The following is a 13,046-nucleotide window of genomic DNA, read 5'->3' as shown; positions in this document are numbered from 1 at the left end:
AACCTTGATCTAGAGATCGTTCAAAGCTTTCAAGAGATCTTCAATCAACAATCAACCTCTTCTCAAGCGTTCAACCGTTCATTCATCTTGAGAAAATCTGAAAAAGGGGTTCTTCATTTGAGTAAAGCTTTTATTGTTATATTTGCTCATTTAAGGAGCTGTTTTTGTATTCATCTGTGCTCTAAATATTCTTACTCTTTGTGAGTTTTGCTCTTGTTTTTGGAGGATTTCCAAAACAAGGAAAGGTTGATCCGAACCTGAAATCGGAGTGTTTTGGGTTTGCTTGTACCCGGGAAACAAGTGTTCTAGCTTGGGATAGCTAGGGTCGGAGTTTCCGACGTCTTGTATTCTAGCTTGGGATAGCTAGTGTCGGAGTTTCCGACGTTTTGTATTCGGGTTGAATACAAAGGATAGTGGATTAAAATTCCCAAGTGGGATCTTGGGGAGTGGATGTAGGTGCAAGGTTAGCACCGAACCACTATAAATCCTTGTGTTTGTGGTGTGCTTTATCGCTTTATCTTATTATATCCTTGCAATACTGCTTTAGTTAATTAATATTGATTTAAAGTCATTGTTTTGTTCTTCATAAGTTATCTGTTGGGCTTAAAATTTTTTAGAAACCCAATTCACCCCCCCTCTTGGGTTGCATAGCTGGGCAACACTACTATTACCAACATGTTCAATAACTCGAGCAAAGTGTTATTAATTTTATTCATATGGTAGCTCATAATGAATTGTCCATATGAATCAAAAAGAGACTGGAGGATCAGATCCACCTGTAATTTCTTATCCATGTTCATGCCGAACTTCTGAAGCTCCTCAATGTCTTTGATCATTGTCAAACAATGATCATTGACAGACTGTCCATCACGTATTTTCGCTCTGAATAGTCTTCAAGAGACCTCAAAGCGAGCTGTGCGACTCTGCTCATCATACAACTCTTGCAGGTGAGTTAGCATTTCTTTGGCTGTCCTCATGTCTTCATGCTGTCGCTGAAGATCATTGGACATGGACACTAAAATATAATACTTCGTCTTGTTATCTTCATCCATCCACTTCTCAAGTGTGGCTCGTTGATTAGGGGATGGATGAGCTGGTAACACAGATACATCCTGATCAAGGATATGGGTAATTTTCTCAGAACTGAGAATGATTCTCAAATTTTGGAGTCAGTCTTTATAGTTTGTATCGGTCAACCTATTAGTATCGAGGATACGGGCTAAAAGCTTGGAACTTGATATGGTTATCTGTAGAGAGAACAATTTTTAGTTAGATATTTATACTTATAAAAATATTTATTCTATAATTTTTTTAAAAACAAACAAAAATTTTTACTATTTTCTCAAATCTCCCACACTCTTTGGGTGGAGAAAGGAAAATCTATACACAATCGATTTCAAGTGGATACTGTGGTCTCATTAATCTATACACACCTCACCTAACAGTTATTGATGAGCACAGACTAATGAGTGGATAATACTTTATTCATTATTTTACTAAGTAAGATGTAGTAGGCTTGGTCTCTAAGTCATATGGCCTTACCTAACAGTTATTGATATATTTCTTAGTTAGTTCAGACCCATCGTTCATCAAAGGGTGCAAAGCTGTCATTGAGACCCTCACCTAACAGTTATTGGGCCTAACCCCATCTCTATCCCAGGACATCAAATATCAATAGAGTGATTGTATCTTTCCGATGCAACTGAACCACTGTAACTAACCGAGAATGATCAACGTCAGGAAGGCACCCACATCTCTACAATAATGAAAGACCTCTGACTTAATATTTAGTGAGGAGATTTAGGTTTAGGTCTCTTCTAAATTAGTAGATATGATATCTGACTGATTAAATTTAGGTCAGTACATCCACATATCTAACCAACCTAGTCAGCATGGGTGAACTCGAGTCAACAAGTAATATAGCATGAAACTGAATCTTCCAAGATGGTCAAGTAAGTTAAGATGAGTAGGGGTCCCTCGTTACTTTTTTTAGACATTAATCAAAATTGGTCAGGTCAGACAATGGAACCAATTAAATAACCACCATATAAATACTTGTCTTAGACAACAAATTGATCGATTAGAATCGATCACATTAACCTATTGAAATGAATCCGAATCACTGAGCCAAATTTGACCTTGAGTCAATCAATTCACATCAAAATATGAATCGATGCGATCAACTATAACTAAACTCAACTTTAAATCTCTTTGACCTAATCCTAATCAAGTATTGATTAGATCTAATCAACTGCTCAAAATCGATAATGGGTTCTAGCCTGATCTAATCAATTTAATCCTAATTGTAGTTTGATCACTAGACTTAATTTTTTCAACCCATACCCACATGCAATAATATAATTTCAGATCTAAAAATAATTTTAGATTATGTTTCATTGTATGCATTAGTGGCTTATGTCTTAAAATAATTTTAGACCTAAACCTAATGTTTTATATCATATATATGTAGTTTCATATCTAAACTAAAATATATATCACATATACATCAAATTTCAAATCTAAAATTAAAAATATATATATCAAATATATGTATAATTAGATTTAAAATAATAATTAAAATATTTTTAAAAATATTTTTCAAAAAATTGATTCGCATCAAACTAGGACAACCTTTTCAATATAGGGGATAAACCCTATATCAGGATAATCTTATATCAGTTTGATATGAACTTTTAATAATTTTAGTTTCAGATCTAAACATGAAATAAGACATATTACATATATTAATTTTTAGATCTAAAAGATTGATTTACTTGCTTTAAAAATAGTTTTCAAAAATCGATTAATCTTGTGCTAGGACAATCTTTTCAATATAGAGGATAAATTCTATATCAGGACAACCTTATACCAGTACAATCAATTTTAAATCAACAAAACTTTCAAATCTAAGATAAAAATCAGTTTATATATGTCTTTAAAAAATCAGTAGTTCTGATACCACTGTTAAAAAATCGGATAGGATGCATGCATAGATTTTAAAAAAAAAAATTATGAGTAGTAAAAATAAATCAAGTTAAATCTTTTAACTCATATGTATTAGATCTCATCTAATCCTACCAAAAAACTCAGGAATAAAGACATGTATATAATCTGAAATAAAAATGAGGATGAAATCAAATCTCGATACCTTTACGTAAGTCGATCCATACCACAGTCGATGATCGTAAATTTTGATGGGTTCCTTTAGCCACACACACACTCGACCTCCACAGATATCCACATAAGGCTCGTTCCAACAAGAGATAGATATCTTCACTGGGGTGCTAGATCCTTTACAGAAAACTCCTTTTTGATGGCTGAGGCTGTTCTCTCACAGATCTCACAAACACTCTTAAGAACTAGGGAGAATGGGGAGGAAAAGAAGGAGAAAGAAGATTTGAATTTTTCAAAATATTTTTTTTGATTTTTCACACTATACTAGGATCTAGAATTAGTCCCTATTTATAAGAGGGAGAGCTAGGGTTTCATAGGAGAGAGGGGGTGCCACTTTTTCACATGCCAAAACATTTTTAGCGTTAACAAATTTCTCACACCTATAATTTCCATGTCCAAGGGAGGAATTCAATTGTTGGTGCCACCTAGTTGGCATAAAAAGAAAATTATATTTTCTTCTTATCTCTATCCTTGATTTGAATCAAATTCAAACTAGAAATAAAATCAAGAGATAAGGTGGATGAGTCATCAACCAATTACCTGCTAAAAACATCCTCTCCTCTCATATCTGCACCCAGAAACCTCACGCACAACATTCTTCATGCCAAAACATTTTTTGTTGTGAATTATGGGCATGAAAATCAAAGTGGGGGGTGGTGGAAAGAGAGTCCCAGCTCCAAGAGACTCTAGGGTTTTCAAATTTGAACTAAATCAAATTTGATTTGATTTGATCCAAATAAAAAAAAAAAACCTAATCAAATTAGGAACCTAATATCCTCAATTAAATCATAATCTTATTAGGAATTAACTGAATCCAAATCTTGATCAAATCAAGAATTAATCTCTCTCACAATTAGGCTCGACCTAATCAAATCTAATCTAAGTCAAAATAAATTCAATTCAATTAGACTTGATCTGAGTCTCAATTACTCAATCAAATTGAGCCAATTAGTAATCCAATTACTAATTAATCTTCCTATGATTTACTAACACTTAGTGAATTTTTTAATTATAATTTTTGAACAAGATTAATCATCAATCAAATTGACGATTTTATCCTTCATTAATTCATAATCATCGATCAACTGTCTGATCGGATAAAAACCTCTTTTGTATGTGACCCCATAGATTCCATTCTATCTGATAGTGAGATATATTATGATCTCCATTATAATATCATCGAAACTCCTTTCGATGGGTTGAAAAATTCTAACTCTACCCTTCGAGGATCATCGATCATCTAGACAACACTCGATGAATCTCACAATCTACTAGTGACACCTAGCAATATCTAGTAGCAATTCAGTAGAATAAAGGTATGAACCCTAAGGTACAGTTATCGTGTGATTTAATCTTTCGTGAGTCTCAATTTGACGGAGGTCATGGAGAACTCATCAGACCCCATCGTCAGTTATATGCAATATTGGCTCGATTCGAGTTCATTTGTGAATCTTGTGAAAACTCTTTTTCAGTATTCACACTTACTTTGATCAAAGACTTTCTGAACTTAGTTTCGCAAATTGCATAGGACTTCTCCTTTTCTACCAAGGTCGATAGATTCCATCTAAATGCATCTTACTCTAAACAGTGAATTTGAACCTACTGAAGCCAATATACACAGCAAGGACCTGAATGGTTAGGGATCAAGGGAACATGTAGTCAAACTTAGTAGCCTCGCTGTGAATAGCTAATGACATCATAGGTCAAAGGACCACTCACACCACTACAGCATCAAGAAGATCACTGATAAGTGAGTAGACATCCATGTGATTTCTCGTATTGATCATGCTTAGTGTAAGTTATTCTCTAACAATCATCCGCACCCTTACCCCAGTGTCCTTACACTGCAGATTCGAGATTCATCTGCCCACAAAGAAGGTGAACTGTGCATAAATCTCGAATGGATTGATCACTGTCCTCCATGATGATCTTTTGATCAAAAATATTTAGAAATTAACCACTAATTAATATATGTCTTAAATTCTCAACACATTGAAAATATACAAAAATTATCTTTGTTAATTTTTAGGATAAATCATGGACACATAAATATGATTAGAATGAAAAAAATTTTTATTGATAATAAAAATATTACAAGTACTAAATTAAATCCTGAAATTATAAAATATGTCAGCCAACAATTGACTTCTAGGATACAAATCTAACACTTCCTATGTATTTTTTATTCCTTTTTATTTTCTTAAGGATCCACTTCTCCACTGTTTGCACCATGTCCAGACTGATGATTGTAATCCAAAGGACGATACACCAAAAGACGTGCAAGCTGAGTGACTATATTGTAGACTGAGAGATATAAGAGCTATCAACTTAGGATCGAGCTTTTTATAGAGCAGAGGCCGAAAGATGCCTAACCATCAATTATCACTGCTCAGTATATGAAAAAATGATAGTGCTATCCAGAATATAGGAATAGTAGAGGGAAGGTGATTATCATGCATAATAATAGTTGTCTATATGGTGCAAACTAATAAAAACAAATAGTTGCATCCGTCTTATAACAATCCAAAATATAGTAATGGTAGCACTACTCAATATATAAGAGTGGTGGATGGAAGATAACAACTATGCACGATAATACTAGCCCATTTAGCATAAATCATTAAGAATATGTATCAAAAATTATGTAGTGACATCTGTCTCAATAGTCGATACAAGTCATTTATAAATAGCAAGTTGTAATCACAAGAGAAGATCTTTTGGCCAATCAAATTTCTTGCTTCTATCCTTTAATTCCTTTCTTTTAGTTATTTAGTTCAACTCTAGTTTATTATTAGTCACAGTATAAACATGTAGCCCCGGTTATATCCTACCTCCTCTTTTTTTTTAAGCAAGTGGAATTACAATCAATAATAAAAATCCTTGAAGGCTAAGGCACTTGGACCTACACTACTATTCCTTTCCCTTATCTTCTCCCACGCACATGTAGGAACCTGCCAAAGGAAGCCCATGAAATCTCTCCAATAGAGGATTTTCCGACCAACATCTTCCTTTTCTAGCATGTTCAGTGGAACAGTTCACATAGCTATATCATGCCACCGAGATAGAGGATGGATGCTCCATCATTAGGACTACTAGGGAGTCTATCACACAATGCCAAAAAGTCTTAGAGTTTCTAGGTTGGCATATCTGGACTAGCTCCTCCAATCCATAAGCAGTTGACATCTTCGGTGGCTAGACCGGGTCCACTCCTCCTAGGGAGCTTGGCATTGAAAGCCATGTCCCATAGATAGAAATGATTCATTTGCTAGCTAGTCGCTCTCAGGAAATGTTCATGTAGTTCAAATCCTACATGAACAAGAGCCAGCACAGTCATTTGAAAGCATTCATATGTCAAATGGCTATTGTATTAAGGTCACTTATAGAACAACACAATGTATTTTTGAATTTGATAACAGAGCAAGTTGAGAGGCTTGTTTCTATTATTGAAAGCCCATATTATGTGCCACATATGCTCTGATGCCTATGCTATCTAGTCCCTATTAGGAAATGTTCATACAGTTCAAATCCTATATGAACAAGAGCCAGCACAGTCTATTGAAAGTATTCATATGTCAAGTGGCTATTGTATTAAGGTCACTCATGGAACAACATAATATACTTTTGAATTTGACAATAGAACAAGTTGAAAGGCTTATGTTTATTATCAAGAGCCAATATTGTGTGTCACAGTATGTTCTGATGCCTATTGTGCCAAAATTGGCCGATCCTACCTTTGGAGGGCAAATCAATCTGTCAAATTTTACAATATGAAAATGTCGCGATCCTTAAGAAACCTACTTTTTGATTTTTAGTCTATAAGATGAATAAAGGCAAAGACCACCTTAGAAGGTCCTCAAGAGTTATAGGTCGATGCGATAAGGAAGGTATCCTACAAATTAATTCAAAAGGTCAAACCGAACAAGTAGTCACCAATGGCTCAATCAACATCAGGCCGATAATTGAACCTAAGATTATGGCCATCTTAATTAGAACTAGTCATTCCCTTGGGATAGTGGATGGAGGACAGTAGTTCAATCTATCTACAGTGCAACATATCCATATTTCGAGGGCTGGGGTAACCACCTCAATGGGTATCATCACCTCCTCATTAGTAGCAATCGTGCACACCAAATCTATAGTTCAAAAAGTAAGCTATTAACCAACCAACGGCCTATGTTCCTCCAAATTTAAGAGCTGAGAGGCATCAGCCATATTGGGTACCTTCACCTCCAAATCAGCCATACCCATCATACCCATGGACCAGGGGATAAGCACAATGATGGATCTTACCTCCATCAGATCCTATATGCTTTCTACCTACCACTTAAGTTGCATCTTGCCTCGATTAGATCTTCCATGGATATGTTAGCTTTTCATTCAAATTGGTTAAATTAGATAACATCCAATTCCAAAATTAGATCAATGGATGTGACACCAGATACATCCCATCATCCTTCTAATAAACGATTGATAGGATATGAAAGGCATTGTTTACACCACCTCCAAATCGACAAGTATAATTTGAAAGTTGATACACCAAGATAGATGCAAGCCACATAACTATAGTGTAAACTGAGAAGGGCGAGAACCATCAATCTGCAACTATGCCTTTTGTAGAGTGGAAGCTAAGGGATAGCTAACCAATAGTTATTGCCACTCAGTGTATGATTGGTAGTTGCTATTTAAAATATATTAATAGTGGAAGGGAGGTGACTTCATACATAATAATTGTAGTTTACATGGCACAAACCAACAAAAATAAGTAATTATACGAATTTTATCATTATTCACAACATGAGAGATGTGGTAGCACTGCTCATAATATATAAGTAATGGAAGGAAGATAACTACGAATCATACTAATAGGAGTCAATGTGGCACAAACCAACAAAGACATATGTCAAATGTTTATAATAACATCTATCCCAGTAGTTAATGAAAGTCGCTTATAATTATCAAATTATTATCCCAAGAAGGGCTTCTTTCGTCATTCAAATGACTAATTGTTATCTCTATCTTTACTTTTAGTTTATCGTTGCTTGTATCCTTTATTTATTTATTTTTTTAGTTATCTAGTTCAAGTCTAATTTATCATTAGCTGCAACGTGAACAATGTGAATATATAGCCCCAGCTATACCTTACTTTCTGCTCTTTTAGGCAAATGGTATTATGATAACAGAAGTTCTTAAAAGTCAAGACATCTAGACCAATGATATTATCCCTTTCTCTTATTTTCTCTCCTACCATCCGACACCAGTAGCACACCTATGTACATATAGGAACCTATCAAGGAAAGCTCATGCCTATTGTATCCTTTGAGCTGTGGTTTTTTCGACCAACAGCCACACTTGTTCCAAATTCCACTATGACAAATGGTTCTACCCTAGGTAACTAAGCTCTGGACTCCTCAATCGCCTACTCAAATAAATTTCATGGGCACTAGGATTACTCCACAATCTCCATTTGGCTCCTTAGATGATGAAATAATGGAATAGCTGGGGGCAGCCATGGTTATCAAATTATTCAAATATTATCTAATGTTCAAACAAAAATATTTATCAACTTTGACATCATAACAATGAGTGCCAAGTAAGGATAATTTTTTAATATCCCAATCTGATTTTAATGCAAATTATAAGGCATGGATCATGCAAATGGGATCCAATAGGATTTGAGCCAAGCAAAAATCTCCGAAAAGCGCAATAGTGTTGCATATCCAAGGCTGATATCCCGTTTTGTTAGCTCGGATTGAAATTCTAGTGGGGCAAAATTGGAGTCCCTAGAGGCCATCTCCTTGGCAGGAAAAAAAATTCTGGAAGCGATGGTCAAGAGAAGACGAAGACTTGCGACGAAGAGAGAAGGACAAACCCTAAAAGCTTATGCCTAATCTCATCTGAGGCTTTAAATAGCACCAGAGTTTAAATCATCCCCAAGTGATGCTTCTTTTCAGAGCATTGATTATTATGGACGTGAATCGACAGAGCGAGAATAGACGCTCGATGCATGATAACCCTTGACGGGATGTAACTCCTACCGTCGATATGGTAGTTAATGCCACTGACAAGCGAATCATACCCTGTGCCACTTTCGAAGAGGCATACGAGAACGTGCGACGATACCTACCACATGGAGGTGATTTGAATTTTAATTCTTTTAAATACCTACACAATGGGTACGAGTTGTGTACGGCTTAGATTTCGATCCAGATTATGGCTCGAGTTGTACTTTGCTCAGAATATAGCTCAGGTTGCACATTTATTAAGTTATAACTCGGATCGTATTTTATGATTTTAATTACAGCTAAGTTCTTGGTTAATATAGATCGAAATCTGATCAATTCAGCTCAGAATGTGATTTGTACTAATCCATTCGAACACTACGAACATCAGTAACAAAAATAAATTTCATTCATTTGCATCAAAATGATTACAAAGTTCAGAGATACAAATCACTACTTTGGAATACCATCAGGACGACTTACTCCAAAACAGCCTTCTTCAGTGCCGGCAACCTCTTCAGTCTAGATGGTCGTGTGAATTTTATTTGCTTTAGTAGAGTAACAAGATTCCCTCGTAAATTTCTTTACGCTATCCGCCGCCATGGCCAGCAAACTTTCATCTAAAAAATTGGCTTGAAAAAGCTTGATACTGTCAGCAGAGAGATGTGCCCGAGCCATTATTTTGCATCTCTCAAAGCCTACGAAGAATACCATTTTGCAGGTCTGATTTATGATTTTAGCTCTTTTTTTTGCCAGTCGACTTTTCCTTCTTTTAACATTTTTGGTTAGAAGCTCTGGACCTATGATTTGATGCTAGAGCATATTTTAGCTCTCTCTTTCCTTCTCCAATTTCTTTTACAAGCACTCCATTTCTGATGAAGCCTCCTAAAATTTGGCAGATGGCTCAAGGGATGCTTGGATACTTTTGGAAGCAGAGCCCTTACCCCTCAGAGGTTCTCTTCCTGCGCCCCACTCTTTCTGAGGTCTTGGCCCTCTTAGTTGAGCCTCCACTGGTACTCCTTCGAGAAGGAACCTCAGAGGGACTATAATCTCGGCTCTTTTTTCCCTCGAGTGTCCTCCTCAAGTGCTCTACATCATCGCGGGTTCGATGGCAATCCCTTTCGCCTCAGACCTCTGCCTCTCGAGATCTTCTTGTAGGAACCAGATCTAGGGTTTCAGGGTTAGATCTTGAAACTTTTTCAAGATCATACAGCGGAAGACTAAAATAAATCAAAATTTATTTTCTAAAATCAGAGAATCCCTAGATCTAAGATCCTATTACATGATTATTACATAGCATTAAATCAGAAATTAAAATATATAAATATAGCATGAACTACATGTTGATCATATCAACATGTTTCTATACTACATCTAATGTATGTATTAAACAATAGATCAGATCTATTACCTTGCAGGTTAGACGTTCTAACCTTGTTGATCTGGACTTGAGGATGATGTTGCAAGCCGCACACACGTCCGGTCTCTAGGAGTCGTCCACACGAGCCCACGAATCTCGATCAGAAGTCCTGCTTCAGGAAATCAGCACAGTATGCTAGTACTGCGCTGATCCTTCTTTGATGGTTGATCAGGTGCCTCCTTCTTCTTGATTTGGATTCTTCCAAAGATGAAAAGTAGAAGGAGGAGTTTCAGATCTGAGACACTCTCAAGAAACTCAAGATGGAGGGAGGAAAGATATGAAAACAAAAATCCTAGAAGAAGACCCTCTTCTTCTTTACGTTTTTCTCTCTAGACACCCAAACTTGCATCTTTTATATCTCCACGACCCAAAGGTATTTCTCTCTGATTTTTGGATGGCACAAAGGTATCTCAAATCTCTGACTTCTCCTAAAATTTCATGAAAAAACTCATCTTATATAGAGAGATATGATAGAGTCCTTGTCTAGGTCAAACACCTAGTCAAGGCTTATCCAAACATGGCAAGTTAAGGGACGCCCAACTCTTGAGCACCTCCTTCATATTTTCGTGCATGGATCACCAAAAAAGGGTGCATAATGTATACCCTAAAAGCCATGAAAATTCTAAAAAAAATTTGGATAAATTCGGTGCAAAATTGAAAGAGTTTTGGATTTCTAAAACTCTATCTCATAGAATTCGAAATCCAAACTTATTCCTTTTAGATTTGATCCAAACCACCTTCCATGTAAGAAAGAAGAGAGGAGACCTTTTGTGAATGTGGGAGAGATCTGGGAGAGGGCTTTTGTCGTACAAAATAAGTGGAGATTGGCGTTGAATAAGAGAGAGGGCGTGGAGAAGGCTTATGTGGCGCAAGGTGGAATCCTAATCTTACTAGGATTCTGTCTTATGACTTGTTTTAATTTGGTTTCCCAAACCAAATCAAATCAAAATTAGATCAACCCAATTAAAATAGGTCTTAACCCAATTAAGAACCTAATTTAATCAGATTAAATTAGATTTAAATATGATTTAATTTTCTAATCAAATTAGAAATTAGATTGACCCAAGTCCTAGTTGAACTAGGACTAGTTTTTCCTTGCACTTGGCTTATCCAATAAACCAATTGAACTTGATCCAATCAAGTCCAAACCAAATCTAATTAAATCATATTTAATTAGACTTAATCTCAGTCCATTGGCTTAATCAAATTAAGTCAATCAGCAATCAAATTGTTAATAGATCCTCCTGCAACATTTGCACTGGGTTAAATGTCAATCGTATTGATCATTTAACCCTAGAACGATTTTTAATCGTTGATCAACCATCTGATCGGATCATGAACTCTAATGTGTGTGACCTCATAGATCCGAACCTAAGCCGGTAGCATAGGAATAAATTTCTATACCAATCGAAGTGACCATCTAGCAATGGTACCCGACGACTGGATAGGTCGAATGTGTAGAACAACATCCTTAGAACCCATGCGGATATAGTTTTCATATAATTCATCCCCTTGACCAAAATGATCATAGGACACCTCAGAGTTCCACTGTCAACTCTGATCAGGTTGTCCACATTGTATTTCAAAATATCAAATCCATCTGATGGATTACCCTGGCCAAGATTTTGCTAAATTGAAATACAGCAACTCATTCTTCTCCAACTCTTGGAGTGGTCAATCCCATCTTGATCACACTCTGACTTCGCAAGTACTTGACTGTGCCCAGAAGCCTTCCGTCCCTGAATTAGAAATTCAGTTAGTCCAGTACCAAAGCACAGTGAGTTGCTTGTAAGTCACTGAGGCGATCTCAAGTCTAAGAGACACTTATACCTATTCCCATCAGAGACATTCTCGACAGCAGAATACTCTGGAGTTGGTCACGTTCAATGATGATGTACCCTTACATCTCACCTGTATGCCATACCAGTGTCTCCACACTCCTTGGTTAAGAGGACAACCAACCCATATGGCCTACAGCGACCTATGCTCGATAGAAGCTGTCGTCCTTATTAACAGCTTATCATTTGGTCGTGAACAGTTTTAAGGACTAATCGATAAATCCTCTCTTTATCGAACTTAAATAGTCCTAAGGACTTCATCATAACAACGGAGTTCATTAGAAGATGAAAGCTTATGATGAAGATGCCAAATATATTTTATTTATTAACAAATCAATTACAATACTTGGTTGCTCAACCGTCAACAGCTTGATGATTGGCTTTTTGGGACACATTTTCCAACACTTCTATCTTCCTTTCAGTTTTAGATCTTTGCCGCTTAAGATCTTCAATCTTCTTCTTGGCTCTCCTCAACTCGTCATCCCGATGGTCAATCATTTCTCGAGCTTCTCGAAAAGCCTCTCTAGAAGAGTTGGTTTCTTTGACCAACTCGAAGTTGGCTGACTCTGCCTGCTCCAAATGATATTTCAACAAGTCTATCTCATCTCTTACTGT

This window comes from Elaeis guineensis, chromosome 3, assembly GCF_000442705.2.
Source record: "Elaeis guineensis isolate ETL-2024a chromosome 3, EG11, whole genome shotgun sequence".
NCBI lineage: Eukaryota > Viridiplantae > Streptophyta > Magnoliopsida > Arecales > Arecaceae > Elaeis > Elaeis guineensis.
This window is presented reverse-complemented; position numbering follows the sequence as displayed.